Source organism: Cupressus sempervirens, chromosome 4 (genome assembly GCF_028749045.1).
Source record: "Cupressus sempervirens isolate cs-2001-9-10 chromosome 4, ASM2874904v1, whole genome shotgun sequence".
Taxonomy (NCBI): Eukaryota; Viridiplantae; Streptophyta; class Pinopsida; order Cupressales; family Cupressaceae; genus Cupressus; species Cupressus sempervirens.
In genome coordinates, this window is record NC_143121.1 from 271,682,668 (window position 1) to 271,708,692 (window position 26,025).

The window sequence follows — 26,025 nt, forward strand, 5'->3', positions numbered from 1 at the left end:
GAATCATTATCATGTTATGATGGATGGAAAAAAAGACACATTGAAATAAAAACTAAAAATGAATAACTAACTAGAATCTTTTAAATACTACAACACCTCATTCTTCTCATTAATGATTCATAGATCAACCTCGTAGTCCAATACTAGTTCTTACATAATGCATCTATATAGAGGTCTTGAAATTCATTAAAAAAAATTACACAATTTGTTTGGGAATTACTGACCTTTCTAAATTTTGAATTGACTACACAAATATTTAATATTATTGTTTTATAGAATATTTCTATCCCTATCTAGAAACATGCATAAAATTATTTTTCAAAGATATTATAGATTTTAACAAGGTAGACAAAATAGTTGCTATAAAATCTTATTATCTAAGGCTAGGCATCTCACTAGTACTAAAAGAGGCAATGGTATGTGAACCAGAATAGTTGTTATCATTATATGCAAGCGTCACTGCTTCTTCCAATTCTTTAGCCACCACACTCATTTTGGGTCTTTTTGTTGGTTCCTTTTCCATGCATATGTATGCTATCTCTGATACTTTCCAAGCTGATTCTACATTATATTGACCACCCAATGAAGGATCCATAAGCTCATCTATTTTGCCACATAATAGAAAATTGTGTGCTTGATACAATAATTATTTCATTACATTGTTGATGAACATATCCAAAACGATTGAAATCACTTAATTTGTCTACAAATATATAAATTACTAATTGTACTATTCTATGCTTAGGTGATACTCCAGACATAATCTCTAGTAAAACCACTCCAAAACTATAGACATCACTCTTCCCATTTAGTGATCATGTTGCAAAGTATCTACAATAACATCCACATATTAATCTACGAGTTATTTATTCCCTATGTTTATAATTAGGTGAAAAACACATTAAGTGTAGTTAAAACAAGCATGTTTAAGAAAAAAGAAAGATAATGGTGTTATGTGAAATACTCAGGATCAAGATAACCCATTGTCCCTTTCACTTCAGTTGGTATATAACCACTGGCACTCTCTACCAATTTTGATGTGCCAAGGTCAGCTAGCTTGGCAAGCATTTTGTTATCCAATAGTATATTACTGCATTTTATATCTCTATGTATGATTGGAGGATAGCAACTCTGATGAAGGTAAAGTAAACCTACAAAACATGTATAGAATAGTTGAGACATGGTGGTTTTTCTAAATATAAAAGAACTATTGCAACCAGAAACAACTTACCATCTGCAGCCTATCTAGCAATATTCAATCTCGTAAGCCAATTAAGTGGAGCTTCCAATTTGGCCATGCCTACAAATAGAAAAAGAAATTTAAAGTCATGTAAGGTCAATCAATAAGTAGGAGACTTTTTTTATAGTAAGTTAAATTGTGATATTATTAGGATTCAATTGTGTAGGTTCTTGAGTCGAATTTATTGATCTATGTTTCATGAGTAGTAGTTCACTCGAACCTATCTTTCATTAGAAGGAATGGAATACTTAACACTCATTGCATCTACATGATGTTCACAGATGTGGAACACTAGAACTTTCTTAGAAATAGCACATCCTATTACTATTCATGAAATATGAGTCAAAAATTTTGACTCAAAAAATTGCATAGTTAAATTCTAATAACAATATCATAATACAAATGAAATTCAATACAAAATACCATATAATTGATCAATCAATGTTCCACATGGCATGTATTCATAGACCAATGCCATAATGGGTTGTCTGCAATACCCAATAAGATTTTTGTGATATATTCTTGACAACATAGCTACCTGAAACCATCGATAATACTTGTTAGAGAAGAATTTGTACCCCAGGGGAAAAAAATTGCGAGTTTCAAATGAGATTGTATCATAGACAATTAGTTGAATCTATGTAGGAGTATTGACCTCATTCTGGAATTCTTTTCGGTCTTGATTAGAATCAGTTTTGTGTATTTTGACTGCGACCTCAAATCCAGAAAGTCTACCATAAAATACAGATCCAAAGCTTCCCTTACCAATGGGTTTGGAATGGTTATTGGCAGAAGTTTTAATATCTTCCTCTGTGTATTCTACAACCAGCCTGGGATAATCATTTTCATTTTCTTCATCTGAGAAAGAACAAATAAAGAAAAATTTCTCTCAAAGTCCCCGAGCAGGGTAAAAGTAAAAGAAAAAGGCTTTTCTATTTAAGAATATAAAGACTAAATAGTTGTACAATTAAAATGGACATTTTTTTCACGTACTCAATATTGGAGAATCACCTGCAAATGTGTGTTGTTGTGATGGAACTCAACCATTCGAAGCTTGAAATGGTTGCGATGGGTGTTTGTGCTTCCAAAGTAAAATTCCAAAATGGATGCCTAAAACTAGCATCACCGAGCACACAATTGAAAGCCCAATTACCCAACCTTTTATTTTGTGACTGCCTACCATAGCATTATTTTGTTGGAATATTTAATGCAAGAGGCCGTTTGCCCCTAGAGCCAAACACCCACCTACCTCCATGACAGCTTGTAGAATGATCAAAAAAAATTATTGCTTGGTAGGTGAGTTTTCAAATTTGGAAAAGAGGGGGAAATTTCTTGTTGTAGAAGACAAAAGGAATGTCTCAAATTCATTCGACCAGACAGAATGCAGAAGAAGTTCAAGTTGAAGAGCTCAGAAGTTGTAGAGAAAAAGAAGAAAAAGTGATTAGCAGATCAGTCATTGTAGAGACAGAAGGAATCATTGTCGTGCCTGCAGTTGCACATGTTTCTACCTATCATTCTGTAAGTTCATAGTTTATTGTTTCATTCATCCTATTTAAGGAGTGATTGCTCTAGGCGTTATTATATGTAGCCATTAGAGCTGTAAGTTTGAAGTTTAAAGTTTGAATTTTTCTAGTTTGAAGTTTTAGGGTTACTTTAGGGTTTTCTGGTTGAAGCCAAATGCTCCTAGATTTTGTAATGATTTAATCTAAGTTTAATAGAAAGCAAGCATGCATACTTGAATCCATTGTTCTTCTTCTTCTATTCCTTGCATTTGAAAAGTTTATTTGAAAGCTTCAAGTTCTGGCTCTCTGGTTTTAATGGTGAAAAGGAGTTTACATTATAGTTCTGTCACTCATTATTATCTTTGGTAGAAGTCATCTACAGTTCAAGCCGAGTTCACTCGGTAACGTCTTCTACTGAGCTCCTCTCTACAGTGGCTACCGACCTCACTCGGTGCTTTCTTCTATTGAGCTCCACCCTCCTATGGCTACCAAGTTCACTCGGTAATCACACTACCGAGCTCACTCGGCATCCTTTGGCTACCGAGTTGTTTGTTCTTCAATTACTGAGTTCACTCGGTAAACTCTCCTACCACTCAGTTTCTTAGTGTTTACCGAGCAAAATTGTCACTCGGCAATTGTGAGTGCTGAGCAAATATTTAGGTTTAGGGTTGTGAATGATTTTGGTTTAATATTTCTCACATGGTATTAGAGCTTTGAGGCCCCACATCCACAGTGGCTTAGGGCATTTGTTTTCTTGGGATATTTATCATGGTAGGAGATGCAAGAAAGAAATGGCAGCAGCCACCACCTTTCAATGGACAAAATTATGATACATGGACAAAGAAGATGAAGACCATTATGGTTGCAAATGATTTGTGGGAGTTTGTAGTTAATGAGTTCAATGATGTGACAAACCCAACTCAGTATGCTGCCCTCACAAATGCACAAAAGACTCATTTGAAAGAGTCAAGGAGGAAGGATGCTAAGGCATTAAGTCTTATTGAAGCAGCAATGACAAAAACTATTTTTCCCAAGATTGCAGCAGCAAATTATGCAAAGGAAGCATGGGATATCCTTGAGAAAAACTTCAAGGGGACTGATAAAGTTTGTACAGTAAAGCTATAGAATATAAGGAGGGAGTTTGAGAACCTTCAGATGAAGGAAAATGAATCAATTGTAGATTTCAGTTCAAAGACCTCCAATGTGATTAACCAACTGAAGTCAAATAGGCCCCGTTTGGTTGCTGGAAGATGACGACCAAAATCGGGTTATCAGAGGCAAAACCAGGTTTTGCAAAAAAACTTTGGTGTTTGGTTGGTTAAAATTATAACCTGGTTTTCAATTTCATCTTCCAATTTTGGTCAAAAATTGGAAGAAGTTTCTTCCAACAAAAAGGTGGAATTCGAAATTAAAACCAGGTTTTGAAATTTATAACAGTTTTTTTAATAATATTGTGGGGTCCACAGCATATTCATCTTTCGTGTCAACCAAACGGATCATTGGCTTTCCAAACCACAAAACCAGGTTTTCGAAAACCTGGTTATAAGATAACCTGGTTATGTCAAAATATCATCTTCCCCAACCAAACGGGGCCATAGAGAAGACTATCAAGAGCAGAGGATAGTGGAGAAGATATTGAGAATTTTACCTCATAAATATGACAATTTGGTCATGACCATAGAAGAGGCAAAAGACCTCACTATTTTGACAATGGATGAGTTGATGGGTACTCTTCAAACCCATGAGCATAGGATCAATAGATCTGTATCTTCTTCTTCCCAAGAGCAAGCTTTCAAGGCTCAGTCAAATCCAAGAGGAAGAGGTAGAGGAAGAAATGGCTCAGGCAGAAACTCCAGAGGTAGAGGCTGAGGTAATGGAGGAAAAAGAAATGTTGCAGTAGAAAGCTTAAGAAGAGCAGATGGAGCAAGTAGCTCACAAAATACTTCAAGAGGAGGTAAGAAAAATTACAACTCAAATAAGAGTAATGTAGAATTCTACTATTGTCATAAATATGGGCATTATGCAAGTGAATGTTGGAAGAAGCAAAATGATCAGTCAAGACAAGCAAACGTGGCTGATGTTAACATGGGAAGTGGAAAGAATGCCACTGCCTTCATCATTTGTAATGTTGGTGAAGAAGGAAGCCCTGAGATTTGGTACCTCAACAGTGGATGTAGCAATCACATGAGTGGTAATGAAACCTTGTTTTCATTCATTGACAAGAGTTTCAAATCACAAGTTAAGATGGGTAACAATGGAACCCTACCAATTATCGGCAAAGGATCTATTATGGTCCGCACCAAGAAAGGTGAGAAGAAGGAAATACAAAATGTATATTTTGCCCCTGGTATGAAGCACAATTTGATGAGCATTGGTCAGCTCATTCAAAATGGATACAAAGTGCTGATGGAGAATGACAGGTGTATCATTCAAGAAAAATATGGGAGCAAGAACTTACTTGCAGCAGTTCAAATGACAAAGAACAGAATGTTTCCCTTGAGGATTGAGACATGTTTCTCATCTCAAGTTGGTGCTGCACCTCCCACACAATCAGCTCTAAGGAGTGTGATCAAAGACCCCTCACGGCTATGGCACCTCAGGTATGGTAATCTTGGCTATGCTGGTTTAAATTTGTTGTCAAATAAAAGAATGGTAGAAGATTTGCTACCTATAGAAAATTCATGTAACAAGTGTGAGGCTTGTATTTTGGGTAAGCAACATAGGCTTCCCTTTAATTTTGGAAATTCTAGGAGGGCTAGATATCCATTAGAGTTAGTGCATACTGACCTAGTCGGTCCTATGCAAGTTAGTTCTATTGGGGGGAGTAATTATTTCATGACATTCATTGATGATTTCAGTCACAAAACATGGGTGTATTTCTTAAAGAATAAATCTGAAGCATTTGAAAAATTTGTAGAATTTAAAGCCTAGGCTGAAAGAGAATGTGGACACTATATTAAAGTCCTAAGATCAGATAGAGGAGGGGAGTATACCTCCAATTCTTTTGTAAATTTTTGCAGGAAACGTGGTATAAAGAAAGAGCTCACAGCCAGCTATACACCATAGCAGAATGGAGTGGTTGAAAGAAAAAATAGGACCATTGTTGAAATGGCAAGGAGCATGATGAAAGAGAAAGGTCTCCCAACTAAATTTTGGGGAGAGGTTGTGGCAACAGCAGTTTACCTAATTAATAAATGTCCTACAAAGGCAGTCCATGATAGAATTTCAATGGAAGCATGGTCACGAGAAAGATGGACAGTTGAACACCTAAGAGTGTTTGGATGTGTTGCATATGCACATTTGCCTAAAGAGCAAAGGCAAAAATTGGATGATAAAGGTGTGAAGTGCATCTTCACAGGGTACAGCTCAGAATCAAAGGCATACAGATTGTATGACCCATTGAACAACAAAATGACTCTTTCAAGAGATGTGAAATTTTTTGGAAATCAGTCTTGGTATGGTCTGATTGATGAGTCACCAAGCACTTCAAGTAAAGTGCCAATTATAAGTGAAGATGATGCTGATGAACAGCAAGAAGCAGGAGCAGATAAAAGAAAAGGCAAGCAGCCTCAGTCATTACCGAGCTCCTCTAGGCATGATTGAGTGTCAGTGCCAAGTAGCAATAGTGAAGATTATGATCCCACACTCTCCTCCCTGTTACCAAGAATGACCAAGAGTCTTAGGAAGATATACCAAGATGAAAGGTATGAAGATTATGGTGAGAGTGTTAATTTTGTATTATTTTCTCATAGTGATCCAATATATTTTGAAGAAGCTATTAAGGAGAAGAAATGGTGTAAGGCCATGGATGAGGAGATAGATGCTAGAGAAAGGAATGAGACATGGGAGCTAACTGAATTGCCTCCCAAGAAGCAAGTGATTGGAGTGAAATGGGTCTACAAGACAATATGCAATGCCGAAGGGAAGATTGATAGGCATAAGGCAAGGTTGGTAGTCAAGGGCTACAAACAGCAGTATGGTAGAGATTATGATGAGACATATGCCCCGGTTGCAAGAATGGAAACCGTGCGTGCTGTCATAGCAATTGCAACTTAGCACAAGTGGAAGGTATTCCAAATGGATGTGAAGTCTGCCTTCCTAAATGGTGTATTGAAAGAAAAAGTATATGTGGAGTAGCCACCTGGTTATGAAGTAGCAGGTGAAGAGAATAAAGTATATAGATTGAAGAGAGCTCTTTATAGGCTCAAGCAAGCTCCAAGGGCATGGTATAGTAGGATTGACTCATATTTGATGAGCAATGGCTTTAGCAAAAGCAATGGTGGGTCTACTCTCTACATCAAGGCAGTAAATGAAAATGTGTTGATTGTTGTCTTGTATGTAGATGATTTATTTTTACTGGTAATGACAAGACTCTAATTGGTGAGTTCAAAGAGGTCATGAAAAATGAATTTGAGATGATAGACCTTGGTCTCTTGAAATATTTTCTAAGCATAGAAGTAAAACAAATGCATGATGGCATTTTTATCTCTCAAGAAAAGTATGCAGGGCAGATATTGGAAAGATTTAAAATGCAAAATAGTAAGCCAGCCCCCACACCAACAACAATAGGTCTGAAGTTGAGCAAGGAAGACTCTAGCAAGAGAGTGGATCCAACACTATACAAGAGTATGGTTGGAAATCTAATGTACTTAACTGCAACTTGGCCAGACCTAATACATGCAGTAAGTTTGATTTTCAGATTTATGGAAACACCAAACGATTCCCATTGGCAAGTGGAAAAAAGGATCCTAAGTTATGTGAAAGGTACCAAGGGATTTGAAATTTTGTATACTGCAAATGATGATTTCAAGTTGGTTGGTTATACGGATAGTGATTGGGCTAGAAGTATAGATGATAGGAAGAGCACCTCCAGATATATGTTTCATATGGGATCATGTGCGATTTCATGGGTATCCAAGAAGCAACTTAGTGTTGCTTAATCTACAACAAAGGCTAAATACATAGCAGCAAATGCAGTAGCATGTCAGGCTATTTGGTTAAGAAGAATCTTGACAGACTTGAATGAAAGGCAAGAGGATGGAACCACAATTTATTGTGACAACATCTCTTCAATTGCATTGTCTAAGAATTCAGTCTTCTATGGGAGAAGCAAACATATTGAGATCAAATATCACTTCATCAGAGAGATGGTGGAGAATGGGGATATTAAAATGAAATTTTATAAGTCTGAGCAGTAGCTAGCAGACATATTTACTAAGCCATTAGGCATTGGGACTTTTGTACACTTAAGAGAGTGTCTTGGTGTAGTTGGTGTGGATCAGCAATGATCCTTGTTTGTTTAGATCAAGACAAAGGGGGAGTGTTGAAATATTTAATGCAAGAGGCCATTTGCTCCTGAAGCCAAACACCCACCTACCTCCATGATAGCTTGTAGAATGATCAAAAAAATTTATTGCTTGGTAGGTGAGTTTTCAAATTTGGAAAAGAGGGAGAAATTTCTTGTTGTAGAAGACAAAAGGAATGTCTCCAGTTCATTCAACCAAACAAAATACAAAAGAAGTTGAAGTTGAAGAGCTCAAAAGTTGCAGAGAAAAAGAAGAAAAAGTGATCAGCAGATCAGTCGTTGCAGAGACAGAAGGAATCGTTGTCATGCCTGCATTTGCACATGTTTCTACCTGTCATTTTGTAAGTTCATAGTTTATTGTTTCATTCATCTTGTTGAAGCAGTGATTGCTCCAAGCGTTATTGTATGCAGCCATTAGAGCTGTAAGTTTGAAGTTTAAAGTTTGAAGTTTTTCAATTTGAAGTTTTAGGGTTACTTTAGGGTTTTCTGGTTGAAGCCAAATGCTCCCAGATTTTGTAATGATTTAATCTAAGTTGAATAGAAAGCAAGCAAACATACTTGAATCCATTGTTCTTCTTCTTCTATTCCTTGCATTTGAAAAGTTTATTTGAAAGCTTCAAGTTCTGGCTCTCTGGTTTTAATGGTGAAAAGGAGTTCATGTTATAGTTTTGTCACTTGGTATTGTCTTTGGTAGAAGTCATATGCAGTTCAAGCCGAGTTCACTCGGTAACGTCTTCTACCGAGCACCTCTCTGCACTGGCTACCGACCTCACTCGGTGCTTTCTTCTATTGAGCTCTACCCTCCTGTGGCTACCGAGTTCACTCGATAATCACACTACCAAGCTCACTCGGCATCCTTTGGCTACCAAGTTGTTTGTTCTTCATTTACCGAGCTCACTCGGTAAACTCTCCTGCCACTCGGTTTCTTAGTGTTTACCGAGCAAAATTGTCACTCAGCAATTGTGAGTGCCGAGCAAATATTTAGGTTTAGGGTTGTGAATAATTTTGTTTTAATATTTTTCACATATTTTGAGGATCGACGCTGCAAAGTAAAGTTCACAATTAATAAGCATAACTGTTTTCTTGTCAATCATATGATGCGTCATGCTAAAGAGGAGGCAAACATAATACATCGTAGTTTGTACAGTTGTAATTTAAAAGCTTGTAGAAGAAGAAAGAAATTTTGTATACCGAAGCTCCAAATTGGGTCTCACTAATCCTCTTGAGACGGTTCCTTCCAATTTATTGCCCTGCAGAAACCTTTTTGAGGAAAATGAAGAAACTCAATAAGAACACCTACTTTCAAAGCTTTACCAGGCAAGCTGCAATGGAGTGATGGAGTAACATAGGAAGAGTAGTGAGTAAACATACAGTTGAGTTAACATTTGAAGCTTCTCCAATGATTTTGGAATTTCTCCGGTAAATTGATTGTTTTGCAGTTGCTTTTACCGGGCCAACAAAGCTGCAAAGATTAGGAAATGTGTAGAAAAAGTACCTTTCTAATTCATACAACAAATTTCAGATGGTAGGCAGTCATAGGTACCTTACAGAATTCTGAGATTCTTCAATGAACTGAGGTCTGGAATATGGCCGGACAAACTGTTGTTTCCTAGTAGCTATAATAGGCAGCTTAGCGCGATTTAGTAATACGGTATAAAGCAATGTGATTTTTATCAAAACCTAGCTTGACATTCTTATTTCAAAGGTAAGTTAGTATACAGATATGAAAAATCTTACCAGTTGTGTTAGTGCTGTTAAGTCCGCTATATCTTTAAGTATGACGCCCCCGAGATGCAGATTTGTTAGATTGCTGTCGAATTTTTTTTTTGAAATCAAACATATTAATAGCATAAGATATATAATTCAAAGAATTAACATTATTAGATTTTCAAACTTTATTAGTAAGCTTTTTACTGGATTTGGTTACATCAACTATTCAGATCACCCAGGATGAAAAAGTACATGATTAGAAATAGTAAAACTAAACCTAATGAGATATAAGAAGCAAAGGGGTAGGATGACATTGTTTTGGGTCTCATCCCCTATTTTCTTCTTATATCTCTTGAGCTAGGTTTGGTCCAATCCTCCACTTTCTCATTGTAATGATAGTGTGATCAAAATATTGATGATAAAAAATACACAATTCAATCTGGAAAAAAAATTTACTGAAATTTACAATTAAGTTTACATGATAATGACTCGCGGAGGATCGTCGTGACTGCAGGTGATCCCTGTTGAAGAATAACCAGCTGGTAAACATGGATCTCCTCCTGTCCAATCGTCTGGAACATTTATTGCCTCTGCTACTTTTCTGATTGTAACCACTGAATTCACACAATTCAAACAAACATTAATGTGCATAGTATTGTACAATTTGAATGCGCAGCATTTGGAACATCGCCATGGAATGGAGAAAGAGGTTATACCATCTACGGAGTATGTAGTTGTCTGCACGTCCAGCTTCCTATGCATTTCTGCTCCGTTTATGAAGGGTGCCAACTGCGATGTGAACTGGGTTGTAAAATTATTTGTATAGGGTCGGCAGTGTCAAGTGGTAGCTCTTTACTTGTTTGTTGGCATTGCAGAAAGTTTAGATGTATGACATCTGATATCTGGTTTTGATTAATGAAGGCAGTGAAATCGTGTGTGAGGTTTGTCTGGATGATGTTGCAGAAATAGAGAGCAAAAGAGTGCATTCCTGGCTCAGCGAAATCTATTAATGAAACTATCAATTTCTCTAATATTCCATTTGCAATAGCAGTCCTTGATACGTTTAGGGGCAGATTATTCGGTAACTCGCTGCCTAAAGATTTTGTTTGTTCATCATTGGTGCTAATATTCATTGCAGTGTTGATTGCGTATAAGAATTGCCACATGCGGTCGAATGGATCGTCTGGGTACCTGCCAAACGCCATCACAATTTTGGGTACCTGCCAAACGCCATCACAATTTTGGAATTAGATTAGCTAATTTTATGCATAAATTCTGTAGGTGAGCGAAGAGCTTAAGTAACCTTTCAGCAATTCTACATTTAGGGAGCTCTCTGTACAGTGTGAGGTGGTCTAAAAGTGCTATTTTAAAATGTTTGCCCAATGCCCACCCTTAAAAACTTTCAAACAGCAGCTCACCCAAAAAATACTACTTTTTGAACAAATTGACCAATCAAGAACCAAGAAAAATAAAAATTGAACAAAAGTGAATGACTATTGGTGTTTATGGTGATTTGTTAAATGACATGTTCCTATGCCAGGTAACTGGATTTTTTTGGGCCATAATTGAGTGAAACTACAGCTGGCTCATTTCCTCTAGTTCAAATTAGGAGATAAGTAGGAGATATTTACGCCAACACTTATATCTTGATAAATAGGAGATATTTTTCTAGAGTAAGTCAAATTATCATATTGTACTACTCATTGGATCTACTCATTGGATCTAGGTCATGTTCACAGCTGGGACTTAATGGCAAGTCACCCATCCCAGCACTACTCCAGCTTGAGCATGCTTAATTACAGAGTTTCCTCCATGGTTAAACTCACTCTGCTTACAATCCCCTTGTTAAGCCAGCTGAGTGGGTTTAACCATGAAAAAACCCCTGTAGTTAAGTGCACTCAAGCTGGACTGTGACCTCCCTGAAGTCATGGGACTTCACCTCTGTTAGCATCACCTAGATCTAATGGATGATAAATGTTTCATTTACTCTCATCAAAGACAGATTTGAGTGAATCACTACTCTAAAACAATAGTCCATAAATTTAACTCAGAAACCTTACACACTTAAATCTTGATAACAATATCATAACACTTACCTCATATTACAAGATTTATGCGATTTGTGAGACTCAAGGCGTACTTTGCCAAATCCGTTGAGTTATACATGGAGGATTCGAGTGGGCGCAGCTCGATGCTTGAAATGAAAACAATACCCTCTTTTTCTGTTTGAGGATTGCGGGCAAGGCATAAACTCAGGCTCTCTCTTTTGGCGGCCAAGATGATCTCGTAGTATCTGTAGGTCTGATTGTTTATACCAGATAGGTTTACACTCCACTTGATTCCCTCGATAGTTAAATCGAAGTATCTCGCCAAAGGACTTGTGGAATCAGGAAGGAAAGATGCTCCTACCAAGTAATTTACACGAGGCTCTACGGGGAGCATGTAGCAATACTTTTTCACTCGTAGATTGGTAAAATAGGCAAATGTCAGGTATTGCAATTGGAGACTTACTGATGAACGCAACAACGAAACATTGCGAGTTTTAATGAAAGGGGCGTCGGAAATCCAGAGTAGGTCATTCTTGTCTGTTATATTATCATTGGCACCGCACTTGATGTTGAGAAAGCCTGCACCGAAAATATCATACGCCTTACGGCCCTATTATTACACATTAAGCTTCATTTCAAAACTAAAAGTATTAAATAGTCAAATTATTTTTTTCCAACTCAATTTTCTAACTGTAATGTTTAAAAATAGCCCAAAAATACAAACTATAATTAGTTTTATGTAATATCGAAATGAAATGAGAATCAAAATAATGTTACCATCTGGATTTGAGTGTGTGAAACTGAACAACCCAATGAAAATAGTGATCAGCAACGAGCCCGCTCTCATAAATTCCATGTCTGACAACTCTCCGACCTGCTAAAATCTGGATATACAAACTCCATCAGAAAAACAACAATAAAAATGAATGCTAATTTGATTACATAACAAGAAGAAGTCGAACCACAATCATATTACTCTTATGAAAATAATGCTGCATGCGATGTGCCAACTAAAGGCCTCTTAAGTAATGCTTTGCATTTTGATAAGAGTAGGATTTACTTATACAGGGAAAAAGTTTTCATTTATCCCTATTGGGAAGATAATTGGAAAAAGATCAGCAAGGTGTGGGAGAAGCTTCGTAGTCAGATATTAGTAATGTGAAGATTCCTAGTGACTGCAAACATTAAAAGCGTGTGGGGTATGAGTGAATCATGACTCGAAAATAGTGAGAAAGACCTTGACCTCAAGTACGGGAGCTCGTAGTTTTAAATAACCACATCTATCTATTCAGAATTATTTAATGGTAAATATGACCTTTTTTTTTGGAAAGGTTTTACTACAATTATTTTATTAAATTATATTTTACTTGTAAAATTTTATTTTAATTATGTTTCTTTCTGTATTGATTTGAAGCTATCATTTCTCTATAGACCCTTTTATTACACAAACAACATCATACCAACAACTTAACTTCTTAACATAAGGGCTAAGGACATGAATGATAAAGAGTGCATGTCGAGGCTTACTACTAGATTAAGGAGTAAGAATAGGGGAAGTACGCTAGTTGATAATATAGTTGAGAAACTTAAAAGTATTATCATTGATAGTGCTCTTACAAATGAGAGCCTGGTAAAATATTTTTGGTTTGTGTGGATGTTAGTCCATTGTGCCATTTGGTCTTTTTTGTTGTTTAGCCTTTGTATGTTTAGTTGTGTTGGCAAAATGTTCAACGAACCCCTCGAGATTCATGACAAGGGCTTAACTATCTCCATAGACTTTATCTTCCTCTACATGCATCACAATAATCTATTTTAGGGGCATTAGATAGTAGGGCACCAATCCCCCCTTGCAAGGTGGGGAGGCCCTATAGGGCAGGTGGTGCATCCTCCCACAAGAAATCTAGTTTACGGTGGGTGGATATATTGGTGGGAGGAAGGGTTGGGTAACCCTTACTATTCTAAGGGAAGGTGTCTGGGTGGGAGGAATAGCTCTATATACTCCCCAGCGAGAGGGAATCATAGGGCCCCTTTAGAATAGTAGGGCCCTACCCCTTAGGGTGTTGGGGTTAATAATAGTTGGGGTCACCCGACCCCTTCTCCACATCCACTATAACAAGTGGTATCAGATCTTGGTCACAGGTTTGAATCCTTTGACCCTCGTGTAATTTTGAGGGGGAGATTGTTCGCAAAATGTTTAGCACTCCCCTCGAGATTTGTGTTTAGGGATTAACCACCCCCTATGTACTATAAGTTGAGTGGTTGTATTGGGCATTGACATAATAGTCTTTTGGTGCAATGACAACCACACTCTAACAAGTTATTGGTACTATTTTTTATACTTTTTTACCTAGTTTGTTAAATCTTTATTTTTTGGCCCCTATAAAACCAATTTTCCTTTAATCAAAACTAATTTGACCTCATGTATTGTAAAATGTATGAAAAATATGCCAAATTATTTTTAAATTGACCTTGCCCACCTTTTTGAATGGAACACATATTAAAAAGAATACAAACTGAGAGTATTATAATTAAGACTCCATGCTTAACACCCAATTTGCAACCATTGTAAACATAAAGACATAGAGGGGACAAATATATAAAGACTCTCTCCCTCTCTCTCTCTCTCTCTCTCTCTCTCTCTCTCACACACACACACACACACACACACACACACATGAATTTTGTCTTTCTTATTGTTCCTCTTATATTTTGTGCTTTGTGAGCCACTAAATATAAAATCACAACCATCCATTTGTACTTGATCCTCTTAAGTCACTAATAAAGTAACAGAAATCAGGTAAAACTTTTAATGTATTTCATGTGTTTGATGTTTTTCTATTTTCCATCAAATTTAATTGTGTAAGGCCTACTAATGATCATCTATTGTAATTTCACCCCTTTATTAAATGAATTTGTTCTAGAAATCTATAAATAATCCCCAGTGTGTCTTGATTTCACCTATTCATACTCACAAAAAGACTTCATCCATACATGATATTAACTTAGATGTTTAGAATATCATTTTTTTCCTAAAACTTTAGAGTCTTCCTAGAATTTTTTCTTTGATGCTTTCGAGCCTTAAGCTAGAATCTTTCTGATCTTCTCATAGGTATTTTTTATTTCATTTATTTATCTCCTCTTGACATCACGCTACACACTTTTCTCTCTTCCATAGCCATTAATTATTTCCTCTTTCCTTTTCTCTTTTTTTCATGCACCTTGTTCCACCATCTTTCTTCTCCAAACTATTCGCATCAACTATTATGTCCTTTCCATCCATGTCTTCTATTGCATTGTGTTTTCTCTTTCTCCTAGTTTCATCCACATCACCCTTTTCTAATTTGGAGGGTTTTACATTCTACTACTCTTGTTACCATATTCTTTTGACATTACTATGATTACACATTTTCTATATTATCATAACATAATAAACTTAAAGTATTCCATTAAAATGTTAGGGTTCCTAATACATTAAACTTTAGGAGCATTTATGATAAGTCACAACATATCCTACTTGTTTTTATTATTGTTGAAATTAACATATGATAAATATAGTCTATTATCAAATCATTATAAATGATGCCAAATAAGATGTGAAAGTGACATTAGGGATTATTTTTTATATATTTGTTGTCCAAGATAGCTTTTAAGTATTATGTGATATATCATATTTTCTCGGAAGGTTATAAATAGAGCATCAATAATTTTAGTTGAAGGAAAGACCTTACATAGTTTTCTCTATTATGAGGAAACAAATACAATTATGGAATGCATATTTTAGTCCATTTCAATATAGGTATAAAATTCTTCTACAATACATATGTAACATGCATGATATTCAATATGTAAAGTTCCTATTATTTAGAAATGTATGACACTGACCATAGATGTATCACTTTTTATTCTATTTTATCTCGAATCATTCTTTTGACTCTCTATTTTACTTGATCATTTTTTATCGAACATTATTCCATAAATTAGAGGCATAGTTTAGTATACTTTGTGGTCTTTTACAAGTTTTTAGATGTTACCAAAACACATTTATTGTCTTGATGTGGCTTACCTTTCTTATCCATACAAAAAAAGTTCAACCTAAATGAAAATAAATAAATATGAAATTCTATAGTAAATACATAAATACAATACAATGAAAAGTTGTTGTTCTACGAGCACGATCATCTTTTGCTAGTTTCTTATAAATATCATTCAGCTAATCAGTAATTATTAAAAAATCAATCGACCACTAGATATAAATGGAGATTAAATAATAGATAACTAGGAGATAATTTCCACCACAAGTAAAATTGTGATATTGCTATCAGGATTTAACTGTGTGATTTTTGAGTCAAACTCATTGACCCATGTTTCATGAGTAGTGATTCAACATGAATCAATCTCTCATGAGAATAAATGGAACACTTAGCACTCATTGGATCTAGGTGATGCTCACAGGGGCGAAGCACCGAGACTTTCCGGGAGGTCACCCATCCTAGCACTACTCCAGCCTGAGCGCACTTAACTACGGAGTTTCCTCCATGGTTAAACCCAAATCTTGCAACCCCATTTGCAAAACCTTCACCAAGTGTTGTGCCTTATGAACCATTCATTAGAAAGCCCCTTAAGCTCATCAATTGATAAGTAGAAGATAATTTCCATAGCAATTCAAATTGTGATGTTGCTATTAGGATTTAACTGTGTGATTTTTTGAGTCAAACTCATTGACCCATGTTTCATGAGTAGTGATTCAACATGAATCAATCTCTCATGAGAATAAATGGAACACTTGGCACTCATTGGATCTAGGTGATGCTCACAGGGTTGAAGCACCGGGACTTCCCGGGAGGTCACCCATCCCAGATTGCTCTAGCCTGAAAGTGCTTAACTATGGAGTTTCCTCCCTGGTTAAACCCAAAGCTTGCAACCCCATTTGTAAAACCTTCACCAAGTGTTGTGCCTTATGAACCATTCATTAGAAAGCCCCTTAAGCTCATTAATTGATAAGTACTAGATAATTTCCACAGCAAGTCAAATTGAGATATTGCTACCGGGATTTAACTATGGGATTTTTGAGTCAAACTCATTGACCCATGTTTCATGAGTAGTGATTCAACATAAATCCATCTCTCATGAGAATAAATGGAACACTTAGCACTCATTGGATCTAGGTGATGCTCACAGGGGTGAAGCACTAGGACTTCCCTGGAGGTCACCCATCCTAGTACTACTCCAACCTGAGCACACTTAACTATGGAGTTTCCTTGATGGTTAAACCCAAAGCTTGCAACCCCATTTTCAAAACCTTCACCAAGTGTTGTGCCTTATGATCCATTCATTAGAAAGCCCCTTAAGCTCATCAATTGATAAGCAGGAGATAATTTCCATAGCAAGTCAAATTGTGATATTGCTATCAAGATTTAACTTTGTGATTTTTTAGTCAAACTCATTGACCCATGTTTCATGAGTAGTGATTCAACATGAATCCATATCTCATGAGAATAAATGGAACACTTAGCACTCATTGGATCTCAGTGATGCTCATAGGGGTGAAGCACCGAGACTTCCCAGGAGGTCACCCATCCCAGTGCTACTCCAGCCTAAGTGTGCTTAACTACGAAGTTTCCTCCATGGTTAAACTGAAAGCTTGCAACCCCATTTACAAAACCTTCACCAAGTGTTGTGCCTTATGAACCATTCATTAGAAAGCCCCTTAAGCTCATCAATTGATAAGTAGGAGATAATTTCCACAGCAAGTCAAATTGTGATATTGCTATAAAGATTTAAGTGTGTGATTTTTGAGTTAAACTCATTGACCCATGTTTCATTAGTAGTGATTAAACATGAATCCATCTCTCATGAGAATAAAAGAAACACTTAGCACTCATTGGATCTACGTGATGCTTAGAGTGATGAAGCACCGAGACTTCCTGGGAGGTCACCCATCCCAATACTACTCCAACCTGAGTGTGCTTAACTACAGAGTTTCCTCCATCGTTAAACCCAAAGCTTGTAACCCCATTTGCAAAACCTTCACCAAGTGTTGTGCCTTATGAACCATTCATTAGAAAGCCCCTCAAGCTCATCAATTGATAAGTAGGAGATAATTTCCAAAACAAGTCAAATTGTGATATTGCTATCAGGATTTAACTGTGTGATTTTTGAGTCGACCTCATTAATCCATGTTTCATGAGTAGTGATTCAACATGAATCCATCTCTCATGAGAATAAATGGAACACTTAGCACTCATTGGATCTAGGTGATGCTCATAGGGGTGAAGCACTGGGCCTTCCTGGGAGGTCACCCATCCCAGTACTACTCCAGCCTTAGCGCGCTTAACTACAAAGTTTCCTCCATGGTTAAACTAAGGAGTTTCCTCAATTGATGAGCTTAAGGGGCTTTCTAATGAATGGTTCATATTGTACAACACTTGGTGAAGGTCTTGCAAATGGGGTTGCAAGCTTTGGGTTTAACCATGGAGGAAACTCCGTAGTTAAGCACGCTTAAGCTAGAGTAGTACTGGAATGGGTGACCTACTGGGAAGTCTTGGTGCTTCACCCCTATGAGCATCACCTAGATGCAATGAGTGCTAAGTGTTCCATTTATTCTCATGAGAGATGGATTCATGTTGAATCACTACTCATGAAATATGGGCCAATGAGTTTGACACAATAATCGCATAGTTCAATCCTGATAGCAATATCACAATTTGATTTGCTGTGGAAATTATCTCCTACTTATCAATTGATGAGCTTAAAGGGCTTTCTAATGAATGGTTCATAAGGCACAACACTTGGTGAAGGTTTTGCAAATGGGGTTGTAAGCTTTGGGTTTAACCATGGAGGAAACTTTGTACTTAAGCGCGCTTAGGCTGGAGTAGTACTAGGATGGGTGACCTCTCGAGAAGTCTCGTTGCTTCACCCCTTTGAGCATCACCTAGATCCAATGAGTTCTAAGTGTTCCATTTATTCTCATGAGAGATGGATTCATGTTGAATCACTACTCATGAAACACGGGTCAATGAGTTTGACTCAAAAATCACATAGTTAAATCCTGATAGAAATATCACAATTTGACTTGTTGTGGAAATTATCTCCTACTTATCAATTGATGAGCTTAATGGGCTTTCTAATGAATGGCTAATAAGGCATGACACTTAGTGAAGGTTTTGCAAATGGGGTTGCAAGCTTTGGGTTTAACCATGGATGGAACTCTGTAGTTAAGTGCACTCAAGCTAGAGTAGTACTGGGATGGGTGACCTACAAGGAAGTTTCAGTGCTTCACCCCTGTGAGTATCACCTAGATCCAATGAGTGCTAAGTGTTCCATTTATTCTCATGAGAGATGGATTCATGTCAAATCACTACTCATGAAACATGGGCCAATGAGTTTGACTCAAAAATCACACAATTAAATCCTAATAGCAATATCACAATTTGACTTGCTGTGAAAATTATCTCCTAGTTATTAACTGATGAGCTTGAGTGGCTTTCTAATGAATGGTTCATAAGGCACAACACTTGGTTAAGGTTTTTCAAATGGGGTTGCAAGCTTTGGGTTTAACCATGGAGGAAACTCTGTAGTTAAGCACACTTAGGCTGGAGTAGTACTAGGATCCAAGTGACCTCCCGAGAAGTCTTGGTGCTTCACCCCTTTGAGCATCACCTAGATCCAATGAGCACTAAGTGTTCCATTTATTCTCATGAGAGATGGATTCATGTTGAATCACTACTCATGAAACATGGGTCAATGAGTTTGACTCAAAAATCACATAGTTAAATCTTGATACCAATATCACAAATTGACTTGCTGTGGAAATTATCTCCTACTTATCAATTAATGAGCTTAAGGGGATTTCTAATGAATTTTTCATAAGGCACAACACTTGGTGAAGGTTTTGCAAATGGGGTTGCAAGATTTGGGTATAACCATGGAGGAAACTCCATAGTTAAGCACGCTTAGGCTAGAGTAGTACTAGGATTGGTGACCTCCTGGGAAGTCTCGATGCTTCACCCCTATGAGCATCTCCTAGATCCAATGAGTGCTAAGTGTTCCATTTATTCTCATGAGATATGGATTCATGTTGAATCACTACACATGAAACATGGGTCAATGAGTTTGACTCAAAAATCACATAGTTAAATCTTGATAGCAATATCACAATTTGACTTGTTGTGGAAATTATCTCCTACTTATCAATTGATGAGCTTAAAGGGCTTTCTAATGAATGGTTCATAAGGAACAACACTTGGTGTAGGATTTGCAAATGGGGTTGCAAGCTTTGGGTTCAACCTTTGAGGAAACTTCGTAGTCAAGCGCGCTCAGGCTAGAGTAGTACTAGGTGGGGTGACCAGTTGGGAAGTCCCAGTACGTCACCCCTATGAGCATCACCTAGATCCAATGAGTGCTAAGTGTTCCATTTATTCTCATGAGATATGGTTTCATGTTGAATTACTACTCATGAAACATGGGTCAATGAGTTTGACTCAAAAATCACATAGTTAAATCCTGATAGCAATATCACAATTTGACTTGTTGTGGAAATTATCTCCAACTTATCAATTAATGAGCTTAAGAGGCTTTCTAATGAATGGTTCATAAGGCACAACACTTGGTGAAGGTTTTTCAAATGGGTTTGCAAGCTTTGGGTTTAACCATGGAGGAAACTTTGCACTTAAGCACTCAGGCTGAAGTAGTACTGGGATGAGTGACCTCCCAGGAAGTCCTTGTGTGAGAATCACCTAGATCCAATGAGTGCTAAGTGTTACATTTATTCTCATGAGAGAAGGATTCATGTTGAATCACTACTCATGAAACATGTGTCAATGAGTTTGGACTCAAAAATCATAGAGTTAAATCTTGATAGCAATATCATAGATTAAATAACACCCATCCTTTTCACATGACTATGTGTGTTTACCAAAACTCCTATAAGTCAATTTTCTATGCTTAAAGATGGAATTTCATTAATGGTTTAGTTGACTTATTGGTCACATGTAAGAGGAAGAAACTTGGCCACTTGGCTCGCCCTTTTCCCAAGATCATGGGCGGCCCAAGGTAAGGCACATTGGCCTAAGCCCACTAAACATTGCCCAAAGTCAGTTTTTAAAAAATAAAAATAAAAGTTGATCCCCATTATAGTCCCATCTTTCGGCAATGGCTATCCAGGTAGGAGGATAGGCTACCCAGTTGCCTGCATCAGACTTTTGGTTTTTAGCATTGAACAGTGCGAACTGTGGAACAGGAAAAAAGCATGTGTGCTTTGCAAGTACAGATGGACTATGAACTGATGGAAATGGAAATAAATGTCACATGTCCAGCCAACTCACGAAAATTTGAGTGCTTCCTTAATGAGATATCATGGTGCAGGGTTTTCACAGGTAGCCATCACTTCACAAATTTGGCATTTGTCAATAAATTTTTATATTGGCTTTTCAAGATTCTGTATGAAGAGTATAGTTTTCAATTGAAAATATGAACCATATCATATGTATTTTTAATATATTTAAATGATAATTATCATTCAAAAAAATGTAAACTTAAATGATGCTATTATTGTGAAATGGATCGAAAATTAAAATAGTTTTAAACACGAAATGCTTTTATGTTGAGAATAATTTTATTGAAATAAGGAGATGATCCAATTTACACAAATACATAGAAAGTTCTATACTGAGCCATCTCCCTACAATTAATGAAACAATTTAATTTTATAATTTAGAAATATTATAATTCATGAAACATTTATTATTATTGTTTAAAAGTATTAAATTTGAAAAGAAATTTATGTTTTATAATTTAAATATTTTGATGCTTTTATGAGAATATTATTCTTTGATTCAAAATTTAGATATTAATGTATATTCTTTGTTTAATTGCTTTATGTGTTGGTTTCTATATTTTTATTGGATGAATATAATATATAATTATTTTTTAAAAATTTGTTAGTGTGTCACAATATGTTAGCTTAGATCAAACTTTATTGGATAAATATTATATATAATTATTTTTTAGATTTTTTAGTTTGTATATGCTATCTTAGGTCAAACTTACAAAAAGAGGTATGAGAAAAAAATTCATTATTCATGCATATAATTCTACAATGTCTATAGGCAAGAGCCTCAACAAAATGATAAATTGTGAGCCTCTTATCGATCATTGATCTTGGCTTTGGCCTCTTACCAATCAAAAAACTTCTACAATGTTTATATAAACCTAATTTTAAAAAAAAATTCTAATTGCAATGTACAAATACAAATAATATTATGGTTCTTAAAAATTATTTATATTAAAAAAATGCATTCGATGATTACACAAAATTTATGTTTGGTCATTTTTAAATAAAAAGAATAAATATAAGAATCAATCAAATTTAAATTTATGATACCTAAACATCACATATGATCACTCCCTTGTCCATAAACATAGGATAAAAAGTACTCCTTCACAAAGATACTACATTTATTTACAAGACTTAAGACATTTGGTAAGTTCAATTTATTCAAGGGTTCTTTGAAAACATATTAAAAATTAAAATACCATATCTTATTGAAAAAAATTTAATATGTTACGCGGCTTAAGTCTTTGAAAAGAATATCTTATGAAAAGTAAAACAAATCTCTTTAATAATTTTAACTAGCTAGATTGTTTGAAAATGTATCAAATAAATCAAAGAAACTATACAAATTTATTTAAGATGAATAATATAATCAAATGATACTAAGAGTTAAATTAAATTTAAAATACAAATATACAAAGCTAGCTAATTTAGCTGATTTTTATTTGAAAAGAGAACAATTAGTATTTGTCCTAGAAATAAATAGAAGTACATGACCAACAACACATCTTTTATTATCAAAACCTTTGGTAAAGATTCCTCATAAATTCTTTATTTGCAAAAAAGATTTCATTTAGATAAACCAAATTACTAATATTTAAATTTAGCAATCCCTAAAAAGAGTTAAGAACTTATTACATTTATTGCTACAAGGAAATCGTTACTTAATTAAAGGCAAATTAAAGATATTTGGATGACCAACAATTCACCATGAAACAATAATATTTTAGAGATTATAACGCTTTCTCTTTCACTACCCTATGATACACTCTCATCAATGATTAATGTTGTTTCTGGTGGACTTACAATTATGAGCCACATGTGCAATGGTAAGTTAGGCCTTTGCCTGTAATAAATGATGCATATCCACACATTTATTTATGCCTTTTTATTTACCTAAAAATTTGGTTTAAACCCCAACAAAATTATAACAAACCGAGCAAAAATTGTAATTTGTGAATAAAAAATTCATTTTAAAAATAAAATAAAATTGGAATTTGTGAATAGAAACTCATTTTAAAAATAAAGGATTCTCAAACGTTAGTGTCTTAGGATTTTCTTCTTGTACAAATCAATAATCTAGACTAAGGAAAGCATTAGTACAAGGACTAAAAATGTAAAACATATCAATGCAAACTATATAGCTCTGGACAAGATTTTTATATGCAAGCGTATTATCTTAATAAAATGTGATATATTTTGTATTTCTAATAATCTTAAAATCACAATGTGACTCAATGTGACTGTATCATCTTTTTTCCAATGGTGCATACTTGGACTTATGAAATTTCATAGATGTGAAGAAGCAAAATTTGGAATATACATCTTTCTTGGGGGCTTTAGAAACTAGAATGTGGTTTCTGAGTTAGCCCTTCATTTTGGAGTCATGCCTTTCAAAGGAAGCATGCATAATATCATAATTTAATTCTTTGGAACTATTATAGATTTGAAGATTCAAATTATTATAATTATCTCCACCACTTTCACCAGATGGAAAAATGAAAATCATAATTAGGGTGATAGCTTAGAAGGGGAGAAAAACTTTGAGAAGATATGTGAGGACTCACCATACAAACTAGAGGCGCCCATTTCCCCTTTTGGATCCCTTAACCCCTCCCATCAATTGGGCACACCAGAGTTTCCATGTGCTAACATTAGGTAAACTAGAAGAGGTCTAAGACCTACCTAGAAGAGGGCCAACACCATATGAGACACCCAACACCAATGAAAAAAATGGGAGAAGTTCAATCACAATAAAAATCAAAATCAAGATGGAAGTTCTATAAAATTTGAGAAATGATGCCAAAACTCACCACAGATGCCCATTTCTCCATTCAAATTCTTCCACAACTCTATTCATGTCATATCCGTGCAATATTCCCCTATGCCTAAGACAATATTTCCAACACTACACCAACATTAAAATCCCTTTATCATTTGTTCTTGGCCCCATTCAATGCGCCACACTGTTGAATGTATAATATATTACCCTTGAATATACTATGACCTTGAAAAATAATAAACAACCAAAATTCCAAATCGTAACACAAAGAATCTTGTAAATTGTAAAATCGAGCCTAAATGGCATCAAGACGACCATTTTCCTCTCTGCCAAGAAGATTCAGACATGGCTTTTGTTCGGGCTTTGTAAGAACACATTTGTTGATTGTCTCTTAATAAAAATTTATTCTCCAAGATGTGCTACCACATAGTTTTCATGTGTCTTTTTAATGTGAAATTAAATATTTGTTCATTATATTTCCTACTATATAGAGGAGTTGTGGTGCGTGTGATTTATTTCTAAGTTTTTGTATATCCCATTAAGTTGGAAACATGCTTATCAACTTTGTGGCAAAATATTGGCAAAAGATAAATGGATATTTAGTTTTTTTGCTTCTAGAAGAAGGAAATCATTATATTATTATATTTTATGTAGTACCTCTCATGTTTGTAGTCTATACCTTGTCTATTTTTTATTTGAGAGATACTAGGTACTCTTATTATTTGTACCTTATGATGACTTTAGGATCAAATGTTACACTTTGATTTAGTATCATAGATGCTTTACTACTATATTGTTCAATTTATCATATTTGCATGTTGATGCTATCTATGATGATATCTGGTTATATGGTTTATTGGACATATTTGTTGATTATGTTAGGAGATGGATTTTATGCTATGGTTATTTACTTCATTCTTGTTCTTTACCCTTTCTTGTTCATTTTTTTTTTATTGGTAAGAGGCCAAAACCAAGATTAATAATTGATAAGAGGCTCACAATTTATCATTTTGTTGTAGGCTCTTGCCTGTAAACATTGTAGAATTATATGCATGAATAATTATATTTTTTTTCTCATATATCTTTTTGTAAGTTTGACCTAAGATAGTATATACATACTAACAAATCCAAAAAATAATTATATATAATATTTATCCAATAAAGTTTGATCTAAGATAACATATTGTGACATACTAACAAATTTTTAAAAAATAATTAAGCCGATAGGCTTTTTTATTGTGGCACACAATGACCTGAAAATTGTCAAATGAACTAAAAAGTGTCTGATGGCTGGAAAGAAATAATCAGTCAGGTAGTCAAAAATAAAAATAATAATAAGTCTTTAATTTCCTTTTCCCGAGTCTATCACAACTCTCATTAGCATATCCGAATTAATTGGAAGCTAACACCTCACCTCCAATGTGTTCTTCGATAATCTCTGAAACATGGAATATTTTTAATGCTCGACTTTTTCTTCATATTAGTTTTCTTATTTCCTAAAGCATGTTATTATTTGTCTCTCTTTTATTGTTATTATTATTATTATTATTTTAAAGTTGTAGATATAAATGATAAAGACTGTTCTATTACAATTTGTTATGCGAACAAATTGTCTTACATAGAATCTATTTTCATGTCTTTAGCTCGACAGGGGCACGTTATTTTGTTTTGCATATGCCATTTTTATCAAGTGACGTGGACCATGCAATGTAAATCTTGCCCATGTTCACTGCGTCAACGGGAATGTGAATCTCGTCCACAAATGCACACAGATAGTTTGCAAGCCGTTTCTGGATTTAGTGCAGCATGGATATTTAATTTCTTGATAAGCTTCCTAATTTACGCTCAAATTGATTAATTATGTTATCTACATTGAAGTTTCCATTAACAACTTTTGTGGTTGATTTCTCTTATTTTGGCTTTGGTTTTGCTGGTGAAGGGGAGCAATGAAGCTGCTAACAAAGCAGACTGAGTGGAAAGTCTCCCAGGCCAACCGCTCGTAGGCTTTTCTTAGCATGCTAGTTATTTGAGCATTAATGAAAGGAAGGCCCTATTTTACTAGTTCTTCGAAGCCTGAGGGATCCATCAGAAAGTCCTCTTGTTCTTT

At 35.4% G+C, this 26,025-nt stretch overlaps 1 pseudogene; it reads right to left on the bottom strand.

Moving 5' to 3' along the window:
* Nucleotides 1-373: 373 nt before the first annotated feature.
* Nucleotides 374-12,661, bottom strand: LOC149561067 (putative LRR receptor-like serine/threonine-protein kinase At1g67720; annotated as a pseudogene).
* Between the last annotated feature and the right edge of the window lie 13,364 nt (nt 12,662-26,025).